This window comes from Myodes glareolus, chromosome 19, assembly GCF_982192425.1.
Source record: "Myodes glareolus chromosome 19, mMyoGla1.1, whole genome shotgun sequence".
Taxonomy (NCBI): Eukaryota; Metazoa; Chordata; class Mammalia; order Rodentia; family Cricetidae; genus Myodes; species Myodes glareolus.
The window spans coordinates 45,723,664-45,746,047 of record NC_142044.1 but is presented as its reverse complement, the minus strand read 5'-3'; the positions used below and the strand labels follow the sequence as shown (position 1 = coordinate 45,746,047).

Here is a 22,384-nt window from a genome sequence, read left to right as displayed (position 1 = left end):
CATACCAGTGTTCCTTTATCTTGCCACCTTGAATAAATATTCTGAGTCTCTTGCCCTTAATTGTGAAAAGGATCTTTAAAAATTCCTCCCTGCCTCTGAGGAACATAGAAATGGGGCAAATTATGTGTTTTTCATTTAAGGCAGGCCATGTTAACAACTAACCCAATTAAGAAAACCTGAAAATTCAGTTTACAAAACCAGGGAATTTATAAGGGTAGGAATGGAGCTATCACAAGCTAGGACTAGGTCAGCCACATGCAACACTCCCAGTTGATGAGGTCAGAGGGTGGAGGAGCAGGGTTCTCAGAGTTCCAGAGGCCTGGTGGGTGCTGTTGCTCCATCTTCCACAGTTGCCCTGAGGAGGCAGCTGAGGGAGAACTTACTTGGTTCTTGTGATGTTAGATGATCATTTGAGTGGATACCTGAGAGCATATGTTCTGACTGTGTGGCTTTGCTTACAGGGTTTCACTGTGTAGCCCAGGCTGGCCTCAGACTCAAGATCCTGCTGGGGTTACAGGCCTGTGCCATCATCACACTTGGCTTAGGTACTTGATGGTTATGCTTGAACTAATTGCCATTTTTTGTGCCAAATGACTGAGTATTAAAAAAAATTATATTCCCCCTCCCCTCTGTGTGTGTGCATGTGTATGTGTGTCTACCATGGTATGCCATGCAGAGGCCAAAGGGCAACTTGAAGAATTTTTTTTTGTTTCGTTTTGCTTTTACAGAAGTACTGGGGCTCAGCTTCTTATTTTCAGGCTTGGGAACAAGTGCCCTTATCTGCTGAACTGTCTAGAATCTAGATACTAGATGGCCCATGCCTTTTTCTTTTTCTCCCCCATGTTACCATGTCTGCCCTAAATGCCCTCATTGAGTATTTTTTCTTTTGCAGTGTTGGGAGATCAGATCTAGGGCCTAGCTCTTGCAAGCAAGCATTCTGCCAAGTGAGCCACATCTCCAGCCTCTTAAAAGATTTCCAGTGTTCTCTTGTTGGCTGTATGGGATTGAAACATTCCCTGGTGCTGGGCATTTTAGATTATTTCCACTTTTTTGCTAATTAGATGAATTTGTAGTTGACAATCCTTCCTTCCTTCCTTCCTTCCTTCCTTCCTTCCTTCCTTCCTTCCTTCCTTCCCTCTCTCCTTCCTTCCTTCCTTCCTTCCTTCCTTCCTTCCTTCCTTCCTTCCTTCCTTCCCTCTCTCCTTTCTTCCTTCCTGACTTACTTCCTCCCTCCCTTTCTCCCTTCTTTCCTTCCTGTCTATGTAATTAGTTCCCGAAAAGAAATTCCCAGGAATGGCTTTAAAGCTGTACACACTTTAGAGTGCTTTGAGACTTGAATTCTTGTAAGTCTGTTTTTCTAGAATTTTAGGCTAAAGAAAACCCTGGGTTTTCTTCCTGTTGGGTGTCTTGGTCTTTGGAATTTGCAGTATCCACGAGATAAACTCTCATGAGGGTTTCTTGAATGAGTCACATTCCCTTCCTAATCTGGGTGGACTCTTCTTGCAGGGGATGCTTTCCTTTCACCAACATGAAACAAGCAAGCCCTTTTTGGGGGAGGGGGCTGGGTTGTAGCTTAGTAGTAAAGATTCTGTGAGCATGGTCAGTTCCTAGCACTAAGCACTAAAAAGATGGAAGAAGTCTTACTGCTACTTCTACTTGTTACCAGTGAGGTGAGCAAGTGGTCCTCTTCCCGAAGGCTGTGAGGGGTCAGACTGCTCAGAACCACAGTAGCTGATCATGCTTGTCCTGGTTTGCATCTCCACATTTGCAGTCTGTGAATTGGGAAGGACTGGGCAAGGCTGTTGGCACCGGAATCATTCAGAGGTCATGGCAGTCTGGAGTCACATAACCTTTGGACTTTGCCTTTGTGACAGGGGTGCCATTCTCACAGATGCTTCAGCTTCTCTTCACTGCTACAGATAGGCACTCTACCAGAGTTATGTAACCTACTCGTGTTTCTGTTGTTACTGTTTGCTTGTTTGTTCATTCTTTGCTGAAGTCTACTGTGTCGTTTCCCATTGGCTGACTTTTTCACCTTTTACTGTCTTATGGAAGACTAAGAAGTGCCCTATTTGCTCATTTCTCAGGGTTTGCAAAGGACAAGGTTTGTGTGTGCATACGCATGCGCGTGTTTCATGGATGGATAGCGTGGGGGTTCCTGGTATGGAGCTTATGACCAGACTAGCCCACTTCTGTTCTCACCTTGGACAGTTGAGCCTCCCACATCCACCCCTCCCATGGAAGCAGTTTCCTCTTCACATATCTGGCCTCACCATGGGCAAAACTCTCAATCTTAGTTCCTCTTTTCATAAAGCTGTTGATCACAGCTGAACTGAAGCAAAAGACTAGTCCATATGGAGGTAAAACGAGAGGAAACCATCTCAGACAACACAGGGGCATAACAGGCCTTTGTTCCCTGGCACAAGCAGGTTTTTAGTGCCAGCCCTCTGGGGCTAGCCTGACTGTTGGCTCTGCTAGGCACTGGGAGCTTCCTGCTTCCCCACCCCTGTTTATTCTGTCAATAAGACCAAATTTAAGAGTAATGCTTGGCTGTGTGCTTGGCAGCCTGTGTTTTTTATCACAAGTGTGGAAATTGTACTTTGGCTTGGTTTCTACAGATGCCTAAACATGCCTGAGTCTCTGTTGCCTTAGCAACAGGCTGAACTTTGCTTGTGTGTGGCAAAGGCTCTGGCAGGGGCTGGGTGGGAACTTTTCAGCTAAATTGGATGGCCAGTGACACTCCCTGTGGCTGTCCCTAGAGACCATTTTATTTTCTTGAGAAATCTCAGCTCAGCAGGGTAGCATGGCATGGGACAGGGCGGACCCAGTCCTCCAGCAGCTCCTAACCCAGACTTTGCTCTTTGCTGAAGCTGGAGGCTTTGCTCTGCACCGGGGCAAGGACTTCTCTTGCTATTCTATGAAGCTGCTTGTGCTTCTTACACCTGGGCCTAAAGGCTGGGTCTGTCATGGAAACAGGACCTTACAGAGGACCAGAAGGCTATACCTGAACACCGTATATTATGGGGAAATGAGTATGGTGAGGTCACAGGAGTCTATGATGGGTGTTCCTTTAAGAACATTTCCAAGGGAAATGGTTCCTGTAATAAATATTATCCTTTATTATCTTGTTCTTAAAAACTTTTTTGGCATTTGTTTCTATATGTGTGTGGATGAAGGAGTGCCAGGGCTCACATGTGGAGGTCACAGGATAGCCTTGAGTTGGTTCTTGATGGGATCTAACTCAGGTCATCAAGATTGACAGCAAGTGTCTTTACCTCCTGACTCTACTTACCAATCCTGTTATTTCGCAATATGCAGCTTGTATTTCATTTTGAATTTCTTTTTACTCTTATAGGTGTAAATTCTAAGTTGCTTGATGGGAGCTGGAGCCGAGAGCTGGTTATCACCTATATTAAAAGCTTGATGGGAGCTGGAGCCGAGAGCTGGTTGTCACCTATATTAAAAGCTTGATGGGAGCTGGAGCCGAGAGCTGGTTATCACCTATATTAAAGCTCAACCAGCCTTCCCTGAAGATCTTCTTTGTGTTCATTTCCAGAATTACTGTTTTAGACCTGAGCTGCTCTGTCTTCTACTTCTGCTGGGAATGTCTAGGTTTATGACATTTAGAAATAATTTAATATTATTAAATATTATATAATAGTTTATTATTATAAGATAATTTATGCCCTTTCTTATGAATGTAGAAGGACTTCTCATAACCCTGCCTTCCGAAAGGCAGTATAAACTCGGAGTACAAGCTCAGCCTACTGGGGACTGTATAGATTTCCTCTTTGGCATGGAGTTGGCTAATTGCTAGTTCTTCCAGGACCTACAAAAGCTGCAAACCTTACTCCCACCCCCTCTGCACACTGTTGCTGTTGGTGGGGGATTGTCCTTATTGAGGGCCTAGGTTGCTCACCCTTTTGGAGGGCCATGTTTCCAAACAGGTAATAGCTGCCTTTGAGTTTGGGTCTTGACACAGCTGGGTGCTTTGGAGTATAGAATGTGTGGTGTCTCATTAGGATGTTCTGCTGTTAGGCTGCTCTGACTTCACCTTGGCTGTACTGTTTGTTGTGGGATCTACTTCTTATTTGTATATTTGCATGTATGTGTACCTGTGGGAGTTTATATGCCTGGCATTTGTGCAGGTAGCCACAGAGGCCAGAAGAACGCTGTGGGCCTCCTGGAACTGGAGTAAGAGGCAGTCGTGAGCTGCTTGATGTGGATGCTACAAACCAAGCCCAGACTCTCTTCAAGAACAGTAAGCCTGTTGGGTGGTGGCAGCATGGCACACGTCTTTAATCCCAGCAGAGGCAGAGGGATGAGAGCAGAGTTTGAGGCCAGCCTGGTCTACAAAGCAAGTTCCAGGACAGCCAGGGCTATTTCACAGAGAAACCTTATCTCAAACAAAACAAAACAAAAACAAAAAAAGAATAGTAAACTCTCTTAACAGCTAAACCACCTCTACAGCCCCCACTTTACCTTTCTCGTGGGGTGCTGATGGGGTTATCGTATGGTTGGGTAAAAAACTGCTGCACCAAGCTGTTAGGCCCAAATCCGCGCAGACCCCCAAAAACCAACAAGGAGACCGAGTCCCGGATGTAAAAGCAAAGAGTCTTTATTTTATCAACTTTGCAAACTCAGTCCCTCCGCATGTCCAGCGTATTAGAATAAACGGAGAGCCCCGAGCTCAGTTTGAGTTGGGTTTTTATAGTAGTAAAGGTGGGAGTGAGGGGTTTCTGAGGTTCAGGACCCCTGATTGGCTGACATTTGTCTAGCGGTGTCCTGGTGAGTGTGTGCTGGCAGGTGATCCTATCTACAGTGGTTGGAACTTTAGGCATTTCCTTTGGATGGTCTGTTCTTGGGTGGTGTTCTGATAATCTCAGTTTATGGTTCTTCCTGCTACCAGGTATTGCTTCAGGGTAAACTACTGAGACTCAGGCCTCCATTAAACTTATTGATGGCTGAGTCCTACTCTGGCAGGTGATAATGGTTGGAAGTAAAGAACTTCCTTTGGGTGATCTGTTCATATTTAGCTTATCATGGCTGGCTCTTACACTGCCTGCTGTGTGATCCCACAGTAGAACACACAGTGTATGGAAGTTTCCTGACTCTTAGGACCTATGTTCTAGCTGAGTACTGTAGTGGTTCTGTAGTGATCCAGGCTCCCTGTGGCTAAGTCATTACCAAGGGTTTAGTCCCTCAGGGCTGTGCCCAGCAGTTATAGATTGTGTCAGGTGTGCCCTTGGCTCTGGGCTATATGCGGCATGCGGGTGAGGACAATTGAATAATGTAGCCCAAAACATAAAATCACATATTTAAAACATGAATTTAAATAAATAAACTTGGCATTTTCTATAGTAGCTTCCGCCCTTCAGAGACTATGTGACCTGAGAAGTTACCATCATTCTTGGGGGCCCAACCCCTCTGTCCAGTGAAGGATGATTCTGGGGAGATTGAAGTTGCTTCCTGGACCACGTGATGGCCCTCTCAGGATAGCTGTATTTGTTTAATTTAGTGCCCTTCAGTCTCTGAGAGATGTCATTTTCAAAAGTTCTTAACCATACCACCGCGCTGTCCAGTGACACTGGGGTCTGTGGGTCCCTACCTCACTGTGGAGGGTGGCACAGTGCCCAGGGCACTTGAGTTCCTATCCCCCACTGTTTGTGTACCCCTCTCAGTCTCTGAAGCTGCAGACTGGAGGAATCTGTCTGCATGTAGGCTAAGATCAGACAGGACTTCCACTAACTTGGGGAGGGATTCAACCTCTCCTGAAACTCAGCGATGTCCAGACCCCACATTCCCAGGTTGGACCATTAATGTTTTTTCCCCTCCCATTTTCCCTAAGAGATCACTTTGGACTTGAGTGATCCTCACTTTTCAGTCTCCTGAATGTTGGCTTTGTAGGGGTGTACTATCACATGGACCCCTGACCTAGTTTTTATTTTTGCTATGGTTGCCACAGTTATTTTCAGTTTAGTGTTTATTGGGGCTGATGCGTTAGACCCCCTGCATCTCTTTGCCCAGTTATGTTCATCCTCAGGTCAGGTGAGGAAACTGAGCTTAGGCAAAGTGCCAAATCTCATATCAGGAAGAATGGCACGTGCTTGAGATCTGAGTGCTGTTGTGGAACTTGGAAGGCAGACCTGAGAATGAGTCAGAAATGCCAGCATGTGCACTGTGTCAGTTTATGCTGGACCAGCTCTATTCTTTGTAGTCAGGATTTGTCATATCAAAGAGAGGGAATATCTGAGACATGCGTCAGTCCTTTGTGTGGTGGACCTCAGCACTTGATGATGCAGATATACCTGTTTGTTGTTTACAGACCTGAGCAGTAGTCTCTTTCTTGTCTGAATGCATTCCTTGTGGATGGTGTATTATTCCTTTCTTGGCTGCAGAGCTTTGGGTACACCCTGGCTTTTCTCCAGTGTTTTCTTGTTGTGACTGGGCATAGTAACTTTCTGAAAGCTGTTTTAAAAATCTCCTCTCCTCTATGAAGAATGGAAGGAAACAGCATTTGCAGCCATGACTCAGCCCTTGATATAACAGTCATTCTGACTGGAAGTTTGCAAGCTGTTATCCTGCTGGCATCAGCAGCTGCAAGTTCTTTAAATATTTACATTTTATCACTGCTCAGCTCTTGTCTTCTGTAGGGGAGGGAAACAGTGTCTCTGTTCTACAGTCCACGTGGCCTTCTCTGATGCTTACCTTTCCAGGAGGAACTGTGGGTTAAAGATTGAGCAGTTACCCAAGTGAGCTTTGCTCTGTGCCTTGCAAGGTGTGTGAGCTGTGTGTTTCTGTCCAGAGGTCCTGGAAAATGGTCAGAAACTGAGCCCTCTCCACTGTGAGAAAATGACAATGGAATCTTCAGTGTGTCTTAGGAGGGTTCTGTTTGAGTAGAAAATGGAAACCGTTGTGGTTTTGGTCTGTTTTGTTTCTCTTCACCTTCCTTCCCCTTCTCCTTCTCTTTCCTTTCTTGAAAGCAAACCTGGAGTACGATGCAGAGGGAAGTGGGGAGGATCCTTCTGGACAGTTACTAGAGTACTGATGCATCCTTTTAATTTGAAAAAGCCCTTTTAACGTTGGCAATTAGGAGGTAGTTTTTTTTTATTTTATTTTGCTGAGATTGGGTCTCACTTAGTTCTGGAAATTGGTGTAGCTAAGGATGACCTTGAACTTCTGATCCTCCTGCTTGTAGCTCCCAAGTGCTTGGATACAGGTGTGTGGCACGATGCCTGCTCAGGAGCTGGCTTTTGGAGAATGTTGTTGTTATATGACAGTATAAAAGGTTAGTGTTTTATGTGGTTCTTGCCTCAAATTTCAAACTCCTGAGTTGTAATAACGGACAGTACTGCGTACTACATTGTCTGTTTTTAAAGCCTACTGTTTGATCCAATTTGACGTGGCATACACTGTTGCCATTCCCACAAACTAACAGCCTCCTTCTGCTGTTTTGTAGCCCCTCATTTATCCCTCCCCTCTTCTTCCCCAGGTAGGAAGCCATTGCCCGGCCTGCTTGCTTTAAAATGCAAAAGACTAGATGAAGTGGATGTTTGCAGGTTTGTGTGTTTTGGGATAAGTTTCATGTAAAATCTTCACTGAATTCAGGGTCACAAACATTGTCTCTTGCTGATCTTACAGGTCTGGGTTTTATATTTGGGTCAGTGATCCATTTGAACCACTTTTTTTATGTAGTGGGAGATCTGTAAAGAAGGTTCCATGTGCCCCCCCCATCTTGTTTTTCAGTACCATTTACTAAAATGTTCCCTAAATTTTAAGGGGGAATTTTCTAATTGGTCTGGAACTTGTGGTTCTGGGCACTTGAGTTTTCTTCCTGTTGGCTGCTTATTATTCTCTGTGCCTCATGTAGCCTGAGTGTTTTTCTTTCATGAGTGTCTTTGGTTCCTGGTGCCAGGGGCCCTGTCATTGTGAAGCAAGTTATAAAGAGACAGGATGGTGCTTGGGCAGATGTACATGGGCTTTCTCCCTACTCAGGGTTACATAGAGCCCTGGACACAGAAGCTTTATGGACATCCCAGTTGGTGGCTTCTGGGCAGTGTCTCATTTCCAGAGGTGACTGTGGAGGCCTGCCAGGACAGAGAAGTGAGGGTATACAATAAGCTTTCTGTGCCGGGGTAGGTAGGGTGGCAACCTAGGCTGGGGATGTGGCTGTTTGGAGGCCACCTTGGGTGGGAGAGGCCCAACAGTGGTATGACCTGCTTGTTGGCTGTGGGAACCTGTCTTCTCCGTGGTCTGACTTCTCTGCCAGTTGGATGACTGGATAAGTTCTCTGTTTGTTCTCAGTCACAGAGGCTCTGAGCAGTATCTGGGCTCGCTGTTCCCTGGACCTGTGTGGTGTGGCTGTGGTGCCCAGGCCATGGTCCTGCCAGTGCCACTGTCTGTCTGCTCTGTACACTCTGCCAGACTCATATGGCCCTCTGAGCAGATGACACGGAAACGGAGCACACATGCCGTGCGTGTGTGTTTGGCTACTGAAGTTTGAAGGATTGATTGGTTTGCTATTCCCGTACTCTTCAGAATTGTGGTCTCAAGGCCATCCTGGTCTTCATCAGCAGCAGTGAGGAAGGGCCAGACCAGAGGGATTACAGTTCTTCATGCCTCCTGGTCACCCTCACAGTGAAAGCCCAGACTTGTAGAATGTTCACTGCTTACCTCATTTCTTGCCACATTTCCTGCATTTCTCCCTCCAGGTAAGAGGTGACTTCCCTCTCTTTCTCCACCTATCCTTTCAGCCTTTGCCCTCACTCTATAGTCCCCTCCCAGGATGCCTTGTAATGTAGTGCTCCTCACTTCCCAGAGGATTTGCTGAGGGAGGTGAGGGCCTGTAGGATCTGTCTTTCAAAAATGGAACCCAGGTTTTAGCTCTGCATGCATGGGCACCATGAGGACCCTTGGCGTGGAAACCATCTCATGGTTTGAGAAGTGGTTGTCTGGATTGAGCTGGTTTTGTTGTTTTTTTTCTTTAAATGGGAATTATATTGACTTTCTTTTTTCTCTCTGTTTTTTTTTTTTCTATCTTCCTCTTGCCTCTCCACTTCTCTCTTTCCTGTTGAGACAGGGTCTTATCTGTGTTATAAGGTCTGACTGTCCTGGAACTCACTGTGTGTACCAGATGACTTCACACTTGTGACAGTTCTCTGGCCTACACCTGAGTACTGGGATTACAGTTATGAGCCATTTCACATAGCTCCTTGGTTGTCTTTTTTAGATCATGGATTATTAAGTATATTCTCTCTCTCTCTCTCTCTCTCTCTCTCTCTCTTTCTTTGTCTGTCTCTGTTTCTGTCTCTCTCTCTCTCAGACAGGGTTTCTCTGTGTAACAGCCTTGACTGTCCTGGAACTCGCTTTGTACACCAGCCTGGCCTCAAACTCAAAGAGATGGACCTGCCTCTGCCTTCTGGGTGCTGGGATTAAAGGCGTGCGCCACCACTGCCTAGCCTGTTTTTTCTCTCTTGTAACAATTCAAAAATTGGTATCTCTGTCACAAACTTATTATATGTTTTTGTGTGTGTATGTGTGTGAGTACAGGAATGCTTGTGGCCCAGTTTGCCTGAGAAAGTCAGAGGACAACTCTTGGGAGTTGGTTCTCTCCTGCCACCTTGTGGGATGTGGGATTGAATTCATGTTATCAGAGCCTCTTAACAGTATGACAACCCACTGAGCCGTCTCATTGGCCCAACAGCTTTTTCTAAATGTGTCTACTATTAGAATTTGATGGCAAGCTCAAAGACTTATTTGAATTTTTTGCAGTGTTTCTTTGGAACATAGGGACTGGGCGACAGTTGACTAGCATGGCTCAAGACCCATGTCTCTGAAGCTCACTGGCTTTGGTGCTTTGGCTTGGGAACGTTAGAGCTGCCTGGTTTAGTTCTTGCGCTGCTCTAGTTCAAGGATTGAGTGTGTGTGTAGGGGGGCGACTACTATCTTATATTCCTGAGCCACACTCCTGCAGGCTCTTGGGGTTCTGACCCTTGAACCAGATTATTTCAGTTCACTGTATATATAGTATCTTCTTTAAGTTACCAGGAGACAGGATTGAACAATCTCATTTGACCGCTTGGTGTTTGAGGGAGGCTAAGGGGTTAGGGGTGTAGAAGAGGAAGGGGATATAGGAGGGATGAAGGGATGAAGAAGGTTGGGGTGTACATACATGACTTCAAGTTTATCTTGTTGTCAATTCTGCTTATAGCCATAAACAAACAAACAAGCAAATAAATAGATTGTAAATAAGGAAAAAACCCCTTTCTACTCTCCCTGGCATCCCCACATTTCTTGACCTCTCCCATGTTCTTTGGAAATGGGTATTTACCATTCTTGGGGGTCTTAAGGTGTAAATGAGTAGCCCGTGAAGTCCTGGAGGGAAAACCAGCTGTGTTGAGGAGTGTTGCCTAGATGCTTGAGGTGGAGTTCTTCCTATGGGACTCTGAGCTCCAGAAGATCCAACACCTTCTAGCCTTCAGGGGCACTCACACACATGTGACAGAGAAACACACATGAACACATATAATAAGTCTGCCAACTTACATGCCTAATAAGTGACAGTCAATATTTGAACTTGGGTTACTCTCAGTGTGTTATGTGCAGATTCAGGATTCCATCTTTCCCCATGCTTATGAATTATAATGGGTGTCATAGTCTTTGTGGGCCACAAGGGAGAGATTTGTTAGGGTCTTTGTGCAGAAATTTAGCATCTGTATGTGTCTGTAGCTGTTCATTTGTATTATGAAACTCACATATACAGTCGGTGTCTTAGTTGTCCAGACTGTGGGAATCTGGGAATTTCTAAGTAGAAGAGTGGGGCGAGATCATCCTAAGCCTCAGGAAGGTCTTCCTACCATGTACAGGCAGGAACAGAGATGCTCTGCAGAGGCAGGTACCTGTGAGGGGGCGACTGTCTTCTCAGAGAACTCCCTGGAACGTTTTTCACGTGGTTGATTCCTCTCATTTTTCAGGACAGTGTGCCCCTCTTCAGGGCCTTGTCACTCCTCCCTTATGTGGCTATCCTGTTCTCACATGAGTTTTAGAGTTTCTTGATTCTCCATCAGGTGGTCATATCATGCAAACAGGACCTGTCTGTTTCTGTGTCCTCTGTTCTCTGGATATGGTATCTAGGGAAGTTCCTCTGTGAGTACATGGTGTGAATGGGCAGCCCAGGTGTGAGAGCTGTGAGATCATGATCTGGAACCTGGCTGCAAGGAGTGGGAGCCAGGGAGATGGAATGAAAGATCATTTTGGTGTGTTTAGTTTTATTTGATCAGATTAATGTTGCCTTTGGCTCATACTTGTGCTGTTTTGGTTGAGTGAACACTACTTTCTCCCAACTGACTGGGATGGTGGCCAGAGGGGGTCACTTTCAATAGCAGCATTGCTTTACTGAGCCTTGGTCCTTTTCCTCCTATGTTGGGCAAATTCTTTTTAGTGGCTATCATGTTCCTCTTTCATAATCTCTAGGGTAGCTTCTGATCTTCCTTTTTTCATATCCCCCCTCTTGTCTAATGCTCACTCTTTCTGTATTAATTCACAGAAAACAGAACCCAGCTCGAGGTTCCTTGACTGAAACTTAGAGGGCAAACGATTGTTGACCTTGAAAAGAAAGCCTCTGGCACACTGGGTAGATGTGGGGCGGGGTGGGGGGGGGAGTGGGGCGGGGTGTGGTGGGTGGTAGTGGTGGAAGGGGGTGGGTGGGTTAAGCCAGGTAGAGGGTGGAACGGGACCAAAGCTCAGGCAAGGTGACCTTGATCTTTTCTGCCCTGTGCCCTGGTGGTACAAGTGAAGCCAAGACACAGTGGCTCTAGAGGAGTCTTGTAGTCAGCAAGGGAGGGAGCGGTAGGGTGGGTCACTTCAGGTGGTGTGGTCAGTGTGTGGAATCTGAGATGAGAATGTGTGTGTGTGTGTGTGCCGCCTGTACTGCTCTATCATTCTCTGTCTTGTTCCTTTGAGATAAGGTCTCTCACTGAACCTGCAACTCACTAGTTTTCTGCTAGACTGACCTAGCTCCAACCGTCTTCCTGTTGCCACCTCCTTTCCCCATCTTCCGCATAAGTACTGGTGTTACGTCTACACTTAGCTTTTACCTAGGTGCTAGGATCCCGGTTCAAGTCCTCATGCTTGCACAGCAACAAGCTCATATACTGAGCCAACTCCAAACTGCACTATCTATGTATATATTTATATGTGGAAATTTACACCAGCAAAACTGTCGTAAGCTGAGGTTTAGGGACAACATGGAGATCTTTTTCTTCCATGTGGTCTGTAGGCTAATGGGAGTCTACTCATAGAAAGTTCCATACCCCATGAGCAGCGCCTGGAGTTTAATACCTATACCGCAAGTGTGTTATGCCTTAAGTCAGAGGTTCTTAACCTGTGGGCTGCTACCCCTGGAGTGATGTCAAAGGACTCTTTCACAGAGATCATCTCAGACCATCGGAAAACACAGATATTCACAGTACGATTCATAACAGTAGCAAATTACAGTTATGAAGTAGCAGTGAAAATGAAAATAAATTTTATGGTTGGAGATCATTACAACAAGGAATTGTATTAAAGGATCTCAGCATTAGGTTGAGAACCACTGCCTTAATTGAATGTATTACTCTCAGCAGGAAGGGTCATAGCATAGTGAAGGAGAGGCATTTAGCCAAGGTCATTGATATCTATCTGTTTTTGACGGTTTTATATTTAATTGACTATCAGTTCCTGGGTCGAGATGCAAACACATGTTTCTGTACTTGGGCATTGGACAGTAGCCAAAGCATTTCAGGTTCTTTGGGAGTTTTTGTATTTCAGTTCTTTGTAGAGCCCTGTGGTCTGAGAGCTGTAGTGCGGGGGAATTGGTCAAGAGAGTCAAGAATTCTACTCTGTCAGAATACAAAAAGCTGATAAGGGTTTTGTGATCTAAGCAAGTTTGAGCATAAAGCCAGTCCTTGGAAGACACTGGGTATGGTGACCTCACAGATGCAGGAAACCTGAAAAGGAGTCAGGGAGGGGCTATCTTTTCCAAAGGGTAGGGGATTCCCTAAAGCCCAGCTGAGGTGCTGGTGCCAGGAAGAAGAAGAACTGTGCTGGGCATGGAGTTGCTTTGGGAATGTAGTAGAGCCCCCTGCACAATGGGAGATGTAACAGACTAGACCAGGCTAACCATAGGCGTCCAGGATGCTAACCATAATACCTCATAATTAGGAATGCCACAAATGTAGCCAGACTGCATTCCTGATCTTACTGTCAGTGCACACAAGGAAACCTCCCTGAGTTCTGCCCCATGTGGGTGGGTGAGTGAATTCAGAGTAAAGGAATGTCATCACCTGGGAGCCAAGAATCCTACTTTGCTGTCAGCAAGACAAAGTAGACTCTTAGCCACCATCCTGATGTGGTCCCTATGTCCTTTGCATGGAAACAAAGACTATTTGCAGTGTTTTTCATTGGATTTCTTTTTTTTTAATACATTTTTTTATTGATATTTATTGAACTCTACATTTTTCTCTGCTCCCCTCCCTGCTTCTCCCCTCCCCACTTCAGTTTTCTCCCAAGGTCCCCATGTTCCCAATTTACTCAGGAGATCTTGTCTTTTTCAACTTTCTACTTCCCATGTAGATTAGATTTATGTAAGTAAGTCGCTCTTAGTGTCCTCATTGTTGTCTAAGTTCTCTGGGATTGTGGTTTGTAGGCTGTCTTTCTTTGCTTTATGTTTAAAAACCACCTATGAGTGAGTACATGTGATAATTGTCTTTCTGTGTCTGGGTTACCTCACTCAATGTTTTCTAGGTCCATCCATTTTCCTGCAAAATTCAAGATGTCGTTATTTTTTTCTGCTGTGTAGTACTCCATTGTTTAAATGTACCACATTTTCCACATCCATTTCATTGGATTTCTTAGTTACAAGTTACTACACTTGTTACTATATGCTTATGCCAAATAAAAGATAAAGGCAGAGGTGGTAATGGTAATAAGCCTTCAGACTCCGCTCGGGTCACACCAAGCTGACTGTGTAGCAGAGTCGGGGGTGTGTTTTGCAGGTTCTTACATCATACTTGCCTTAACGACAAAGCTTCAGTGGACATCACTCTGAAACTCGATAGTTCCATTTCCCTTGAGTTTACATGGCTATCTCAGTTTAAGATCTCAAGAACAAATATCTTCCACCTATGCTCATGCAAGCAACCCTAACTGAATTCAGTGGATCACAATGAATGAATGAATGAGTGAATGAGAGAGACCTGAAAGTAGGTTGTCTTCTGACTTCCACACAAGAGGGTGGATGTTCTCAAAATGAAAGAGGGAAGAAAGGCCTAAGAATTAGAGGACTGCAGACAGATTGGATTGTCTGACTGACTCAAAAGCTCTGAAGGTGGGGTGTTTCAACACTGCCCTGCTTTTGGTTCTGCATTTGTTAAACAGGATTTTCTTCCTGTGTCTGTCTTGTGACATTTCTGTCATATTACTTCCAGTTTAGAAATTCTTGTCTTGATTTTTGTTTTTTTGAGACATGGTTTCTCCGTGTAACATCCCTGGCTGTCCTGGAACTCTCTTTGTAGACCAGGCTGGCCTTGAACTCACAGAGATCCGATCTACCTGCCTCTGCTTCCTGAGTGCTGGGACTAAAGGTGTGTGCTACCATGCCTGGCTTGGAAATATTTTATTTAAAGCAACTTAAAACTCACCTAAAATAAAAGATGTATGTGCAAGCTGTATTTATTTTATGTTTCAGGTATATGTAGCTATAGGAATAGACTCAGAAGCCTGTGTGAGCTAGGCAAGCGTGCTTACCTACTGAGCTGTTTCTGTAGTTCTCTATAGCTAGATCTTGAAGCATATTGGTGAGTTCCTGAGGCTCAGTCTCCCAGCTTGAGAAGGAAACCATTGTGTATACTTCAAAGAAAGTGGTATATGCTGTTAGAGATAAATGTGGTCTAGATCCTTCATCTTTCTCTTGATTATCTGTTTTCTCTTCAGAGAATACTATATATTTAAGTACACATCTGCGATTACTATATTTAATGTTCTTACATGCTTTATAAAGCACAACTCATAAATGATCTGCAAATTACTTCATTTTTACTTGCTGAGTAATTGTTTTTTGCATTCATTTGTATTAATGTTTTATGTAGAAACAGAATTAAATGTGTGTGCACACATACACATGAGTACATGTGTCTTTTTGGGATTTATAAAGAATGTGCTCATGCATTTATGGAGTTCCCATGTGCACTGTGGCTCAGGAGAGCCAGTAAAGCAGTTCCAGTCCAAAAGTGGGCAGGCTGCAATCTCTTTGCTGGTTTTGTTCTGTTCAGACCTTCAGCTGATTAGATGAAACCTACCCACACTGGAGAGGACAATCTGAAATCACCTGATTAAAATGTTCATCTTAGGGGCCTACAGATATGGCTCAGAGGTTAAGAGCACTGATTGCTCTTCCAGAGTACCTAGGTTCAATTCCCAGCACCCACACGACAGCTTACAACTATCCATAACTCCAGTTCTAGGGGATCCAGTACCCTCACACAGACATACATACAGGCAAAACAAAAATTTAATTAAAATTAAAAAGGCACATTAAGAAAAGAATCATTAAAAAAAATTTAAGTAAAAACATGTTGATCTCATCTCTTGTAGAAGCTTTTTGACCAAATATCTGGTGTAGTCAAGTTGACAAAAACTCTCCATCACATGCACAGACCACAATTTATTCTTTTGTCAGCAGATACTGGATTGCTTCAGTATCTGACCATGATGAGCACTGTGGCTGTGAGCCTTCTTTCTCCATATCTATTGGTGCATGGATACATAGTTTTTCTTTTTTTTTTTTTTTTTTTAGATTTTACTCAGTTGCTCGTGGTGTGTGCTCAGCATATAAAGGATGTGTAGAATGTAGTTTATCTGTTAGGGGATTTGCTCATTCTGTTATCCACAGCCTAGGCCCAGTCCTCTTAAAAGTCAGCTGGTCTGCAAAGCAGATAGCTTTGGCTACTACCACATGGTTGCCTTGGATTGACAGTGGGTGGAGAAGGAAGGAAAAGAAGTTGCACTTTTTTTTTTAATATTTATTTATTATGTATACAATATTCAGTCTTCATGTATACCTGAAGGCCAGAAGAGGGCACCAGACCTCATTACAGATGGTTGTGAGCCATCATGTGGTTGCTGGGACTTGAACTCAGGACCTTTGGAAGAGCAGGCAATGCTCTTAACCTCTGAGCCATCTCTCCAGCCCAAGAAGCTGCACTTTTATTGCCTAATGACACCCCCCTTTATTTTTTGTTTTGTTCTGAGACAGGATTTCCCAGCTTTAGCCTTAGCTGTCCTCACTCCATAATGCAGACTGGCCTCTAACTGAGAGCTGCCTGCCTCTGCCTCTGCCTCTCAAGTGCTGGGATTAAAGGGTGTGCCACCACTCTCGGCTACTTAATGACCTCTCAATTGGATGATCTGAGCTGCTCTCTGCCTTCACCAGGAGGAACTCTCTACTCCTTTGTGTTGAGGAATCGGTGCATGAACAAAAGAAAATTCAGGGAAAGCCTCCTTATTGAAATGGTTGAAGCAGGCCACCTTCTCTATCATTTGGAAGTAGGTAAAATACAAATAAAATTCATATCCAATTAATAGGTGAATTTGTCTTGTAGTTGATTGTTTTTTACTCTTTGCTCTTTTGGCTCTTGTGGGGGCCTGTCACCGAACTCCCAAATAAATCACACAGGGAGGCTTATTACTACTTACAAATGGCTGGCCTTAGCTTGTCTTGTTGCTGGCCAGGTTTTCTTAATTTAAATTATCCAGTTTACCTTTTGCCTCTGGGCCTTTCCCTTTTCTTCTGTATATCTTACTTTTACTCTCACTCCTTGGCTGGCTGTGTAGTTGGGTGGGTGGCCCATGATGTTTTCCTCCTTTTCTTGCTCCAAGATCTTCTTTCCCCAGATTTCTCTTCCTGTTTTATTCTCTCTGCCTGCCAGCCCCACCTGTCCTTTCTCTTGCCTTGCTGTTGGCTGTTTAACTCTTTATTAAACCACTCAGGTGTTTCAGGCAGGCAAAGTAGCACAGCTTCACAGAGTTAAGCAAATGCCACATAAAAGAATGCAGCACATCTGTGCATCATCAAACAAATGTTCCACAGCATAAACAAATGTGTAGCACATCTTATGTTAATATTCCACAACATTTGTCTGTCATGGTGCCTGTCACTTGGCATTCACAGGAAAATGCTGTGTGAGTTGTATGTGGTGGTTTACATTTGTAATCCCAGCACTTGGGATGCTGAGGCAAGAAGTTTGCTTCAAGTTCAAAGCCAACTTTGAAAACTGAAGCAAAAGTGCTGTAGGTAGAAGTCAAAGGTTTCGTGTCCTTGGGATTGACTGTGTCATTCATTGGGTGGAGTGACATTTTTATTGCTATGATAAAACACCATGACCAAGGTAGCATACAGAAGAAAGAGTTTGTTTTGGCCTACTGTTCTAGAGGGTTAGAGTCCCAAGTGGCAGGGTAGAGGTAGCGGGTGGGCCTGGATGTTGAGAGCTCTTATCTTGAGCCACTGGCACAAAGCAGAAAGAGCAAATGGAAACATCATGAAGGCTCCATCTTCTGGACCTCCCCAAGTATCTCCACCAACTGGGGACCAAATATTCAAACACCAGTGCCTGTAGGGACATGTCTCATTCAGACCACTTCAGTGGGCAAGATGGAGGACAGACAGAAGCAGGTAGGTACATGATTTGGAGTGAGGAAGTTTGGTCCTCAGCTGGTGGTGTTGTTTGGGGAGATTCTAAAAACTCTTTGACATAGAGCCTAGTGGGAGGAATTATGTCACAAAGGACATTTCCTTGGGGGCTTTATCTTGCCCTGCCCCCTTCTTGTTTCTTTACTTCCAGAGTACCATGAGGTGAACAGCTTTGCTCTGCCACTTCCCTCCCCCCTCCAGTAATGATGCCCTGTTTTGCCACAGGCCCAGTAACAGAGCTAAGAATCTGAATCCTTTGGAAGTATGATCTGAAAATCTTTTCTTCTGACATCTCTCAAGAAAAATATAGTGTCTGTAATGAGAAGCTGACTGACACATGTTCTTGGAACCTGGGAAGTAGGAGAGGCTGGTCTTTGTGATAGTTGAAGAAATGAAGAAACAGGATCACGGGTATTCTTGCTAGAGAGGCCACACTAGTGATGTGTTTGCTTGAGTTCCAAGGTAGTGATCTGCAGTTCTGTTAAAAGTGTTTACCTCTTTCCTGACCTCAGCCACAAAATCACCTTAAATCTAAGTCAGAAGGAATTCAAGTCCTCACATGAAGGGCGTGGTTGATCGGTAGTTAAAAATTAACCAGACTAGCTTAATATAAAAGATTTAGCTTTAATAAACAGAAGAAAGGAAATTACAGAACCAGGGTTTCAGCGATCTAGGAACGCAGGTGGCAAAGTCCTCACATGCTGTCCATCCCTTCAAAGCTTCCTTCCGTTTCTAGAAGCTAGCCTATTTCACATGGAGGAAGGTGCTTTGTGAGAAACCCCACCCAAGGCTACTTAATTGAAAGCATGACTGAATTCTTAACCAGCCTGAAGCAACTGGTAGGCTTAGTGGTTCTGAGCATGGTCTCTAGGTCAGAAAGACCAGAGGTAAAGTATTGCTTGAGTGCTTCTATCTTGCCCACATGGGGTCCTGGCTGCAGGGTTCCCAGTGCATGGCTATGGTCACAGTTAATTTTCCCTAGTTGAAAGCTGGTTGTGGAGGCACACTGTCCAGAGGCAGAAGGATTGTCCATAAATACAACATAGGGAGTTCTAGGCAGAAAGCTACATACTTAGTACCTGTCTGAGGGGGGAAAAACAAGAATAAACTACTACTACTAGTCAAAAACAAAACCCTAAAACAAGCTTTTTTTTTTTTTTTTTTTTTTAAAAAAAAAAAAAAGATAGGGATTCTCTGTGTAGCCCTGGCTGTTCTGGAGCTCACTATGTAGACCAGACTGGCCTTGAACTCAGAGAACCTCCTATCTCTGCCTCACAAGTGCTGGGGTTAAAAGCCCACCATCCAGCTCTTAAATAAGTTTTTGATAAGCTAGATGGCATGTGGTAGTTTGAGGTAACAACTCCCCTTTCTGTTTTCAGCTTAGTGTTAGCTAGACAACCCTCAAACTGTGCTGAGCACTGTTGTAGGGACAGGTTGGGGAGAGGAGGACTGGTGGGGGAGAAAAAGGGGGGTGCGGGAGCCACCTGGGGTGCTGCTTGACCAGTGCCTGCAGACCCTGCAGATTTGACCTCATGCTTTAAAGGCCACTTGCTGTCATTCTTATTAATTACTAGTCACATGCAGTTGTTGATCACGTTGTATGATTATGAGCTTACAGAGGGACCTCTTCATTTCAAGGTCCTTCCTTTCTTTGAGAGTTTAAATAGACTGTTTTCTTTTGTGGACTGGAGACACTGTGGTCAGTGTCATTACGAACCATGCTGAGTATGCCAGCCTGCTGGTATACTGTTCATCCAGTAAAGTTAAGTCTTAATTTATTCATGAAAATCTCCTTCTCATACCTACCCTTGCATGGAATTCCTTCATGTTGTTGAGATTAGGGAACCTTCCAGTGTTAGGGCTCCATGTCTGCTTGTGTGCCACATGTGAAATTGCATGCTGGTCTGGTGTGCGTCTGCCTTTGGGTGTAGCTGAGTGTCTTAACCTTACCTAGGGTTTATGCTTCTTCCGGAAGGGGTCATAAAATCTCACAGTTGACTTTTTGAAGTAAATGGTGTGGAATGACCTTGTTCTTGTTTCCCAATGAAGTGTAACAGTCAGGAAAGCCAGCTGTGGTGACAAGCCTCCCTCTGGAGCAGGGGTTTCAGAATGGTAGGCTTTAGTTGGTGGCAACTTGTCATTGAAATTGGTGGATGTTATGGAAGTCCTGTGGGTGGGGGCTGGCTTGTGGGCTTTGAAGTGTAGTAGTCCTAGCCTCTCTGCACAGCAGCAAGGTTGGCCTTTGGCTCAGCCTCAATGATATCTGTCCAGCTAGAGGACTCAGGAGAAACTCCACTTATTCCTCTGTTCTAAAGCCAGTAAATACGTGGTGTAAAACACAGATGCAGGTGTTCAGAAGAAAATAAGCTTTGCACCTCAATGTACGTTTTCCATGTCTTTACAGTCACACAGACAGACATGGTTTAAAAAGTTAACTTCATGTTATTGTGTGTGTGTGCCCTGTAGCACAGGAAGGTCAGAGAACAACTTGGAGGAATCAGTTCTCATATTCCATCATGTGGATCCTGGGACTCGAACTCAGGTTAGTAGGCTTGGTGGCAAGTGATCTTTACCTGGTGAGCCTACTTTATGAACCCAGAATGTCTTTATTAATAAGAGCTCTTGAACGATAAAATATTGGGAGGTAACAAGCCCCTTCCTCCATGTCCTTAGTGAAATAAAGTTGGCTGCTTCCCTGCTTTCATTAAAAGGCACTAGCCAATGCAGTCAGGAGCTCTGCTAATGCCCAGCTCTCCTTGGAGGTGGCTGCTAAAGGTGATCCCCTCAACTTGGGGTCACTTTTCTGGGGAGTTGTCCACCTTTCTTCCTCACTCCTTGGCTTAGCTTGACCCCCCCGTTAAGTTCTTAGATACAGTGCTTGTCACTCTGTGTGACCCTCTTGGTATTTGTCCATCTACCCTTCCAGACTACTTTCCTGTAACTCTTCATACAGTGTCAGGTGGAGGGTCAGCTCTCTACCACTGTGACTGTTAGTATAAACTGCCAACTTGATAGGCTAGAATCACCAGAAAGGCAAACTTCTGGGCATATATTTGAGAGGATTTCTGGATTGTGTTATTGAAGTGGGACAACCCACTTTAAGTGTTGGTGGCACCATACCATGAACTGGAATTCTGGACTGAATAAAAGATAAAGTGAACTTAACACTAGTATTCAACTCTGCTTCCTTACTGCGGATGCAATGTGACTAGCTGTCTCATGCCTTCCTGCTGTGGTGGCTGTACCATAATCCTTCCTTAAGTTGCCTTTGTTACATTTTGTTGCAGCATTGAGGAAAGTAATTTATATAATCACTGTAACAACTACCTACTCTAAAGAGGAAAGGGTGATTTTGGCTTACAAGTTTGTAGATTTTAGTGCACAGTTGACTGCCCATTGCATTATGGGCTTGTGTTGAGGAGGTACCACATGGTGGGAGCATAGTGGAGCATAAGATACCAAATGTGTAGGATTCAAAAGAAAGAAACAAGCCTGGGTCCCACAGTTCCCTTTGAGGACATGCCCCCTCTTAAAGTTTCTATAAGCCTTCAGTAGTGACACAGTGAGGACTGTCTTTATTACATGGTTTGCAGGGACCTTAACAGCTAAACTATAGCAGATGGTGGAATTCCAATTTAAGTAAATGGGTGAAAATCATACCGGTAAAGCACTCATCAACATGACTTATTTTTAGTCTTGCAAATGTCCTCAAACTCACTGAAACTTACTCAGCATTTGATTTTTGAACTTCAGATCTTCTTTCTTGAATTGTGTTCCATTTTCAATATATTGCCCAAAGAATGCATACACTATTTATTCCCAGAGTCATATGAAATCTTAACCCTCCAAAAAACCATTTTTACCTCCAAGATGTTAGCTTAAAAATGTATTTGTTGGGCTGAGATGATAACTCAGTTGGCACAGTCCTTGTTTTACAAGCTGAGAGCCTGAATTTGATCCCAGAACCCATATGAAAAAGCTGGATGTGGTGGTGCGTGCTTGTAATCTCATTGCTGGTGAGGAGGAGACAGGCAGATCACTGGAGTTTACTGGCCACTTAACCTCCTAGACAAGCTCCAGGCCAGTGAGAAATGGTGTTTCAAAAAAATAGACGGCACCTGATGGCCTCACACATGGATGCACAGATACATGTATTTGCAGAAATTTGAACATATATGCATGTATGTGCACACACAACACCCATAAGACTCAAGTATTGTTTCTCTTAATGACACTGGGGTTTTATAAGCTATGTATGGGTTGAGGGCAGCATGTTCTATCACATTGGTGCTTTGAAACTTTCCTTAGTTGGGCTTTCAGCTTAAAGAGTTTGGTGTTGCTGCTTCCTTATTCTATTCCCCGCCCCTTGCCTCTCCTTCTCTGGACAATTGCCAGAAAAGCAAAGAAGCTTATGTAATAGATTTTACCTTTTTTTAAAAAAATTATTAAAAAAAAACTTTGACAAAGATAGTTCAGCTTTGTTCTGGTGCATTTTCTTATAGAGGCTGTTAGAAATTTGGCATAGATGTAGGAGGAATAAAGCCAGATGACTCATTTATATCTTGGTTCCTGAAAAATAGGAAAGACTAGCATTAAGATTTGAAATTAGCCACCACCTTCCTCTCTCCAAATGGTCTAACACCACATGACTTTACTTAG

At 44.2% G+C, this 22,384-nt stretch overlaps 1 protein-coding gene across 3 annotated transcripts in view; it reads left to right on the top strand.

Moving 5' to 3' along the window:
• Positions 1 to 22,384, top strand: part of Pacsin2 (protein kinase C and casein kinase substrate in neurons 2) — a 102,942-nt gene that overhangs the window by 11,100 nt on the left and 69,458 nt on the right. The window contains exon 1 of one of the 3 annotated variants that reach the window (XM_048444999.3): positions 4,239 to 4,261. The exons of the other annotated variants lie outside the window; for them this stretch is intronic. The gene's annotated coding sequence lies outside the window, so the exon portion shown is untranslated. Of the gene's footprint in view, positions 1 to 4,238; positions 4,262 to 22,384 lie in introns of those variants that run through there. 3 annotated transcript variants of the gene reach the window in all.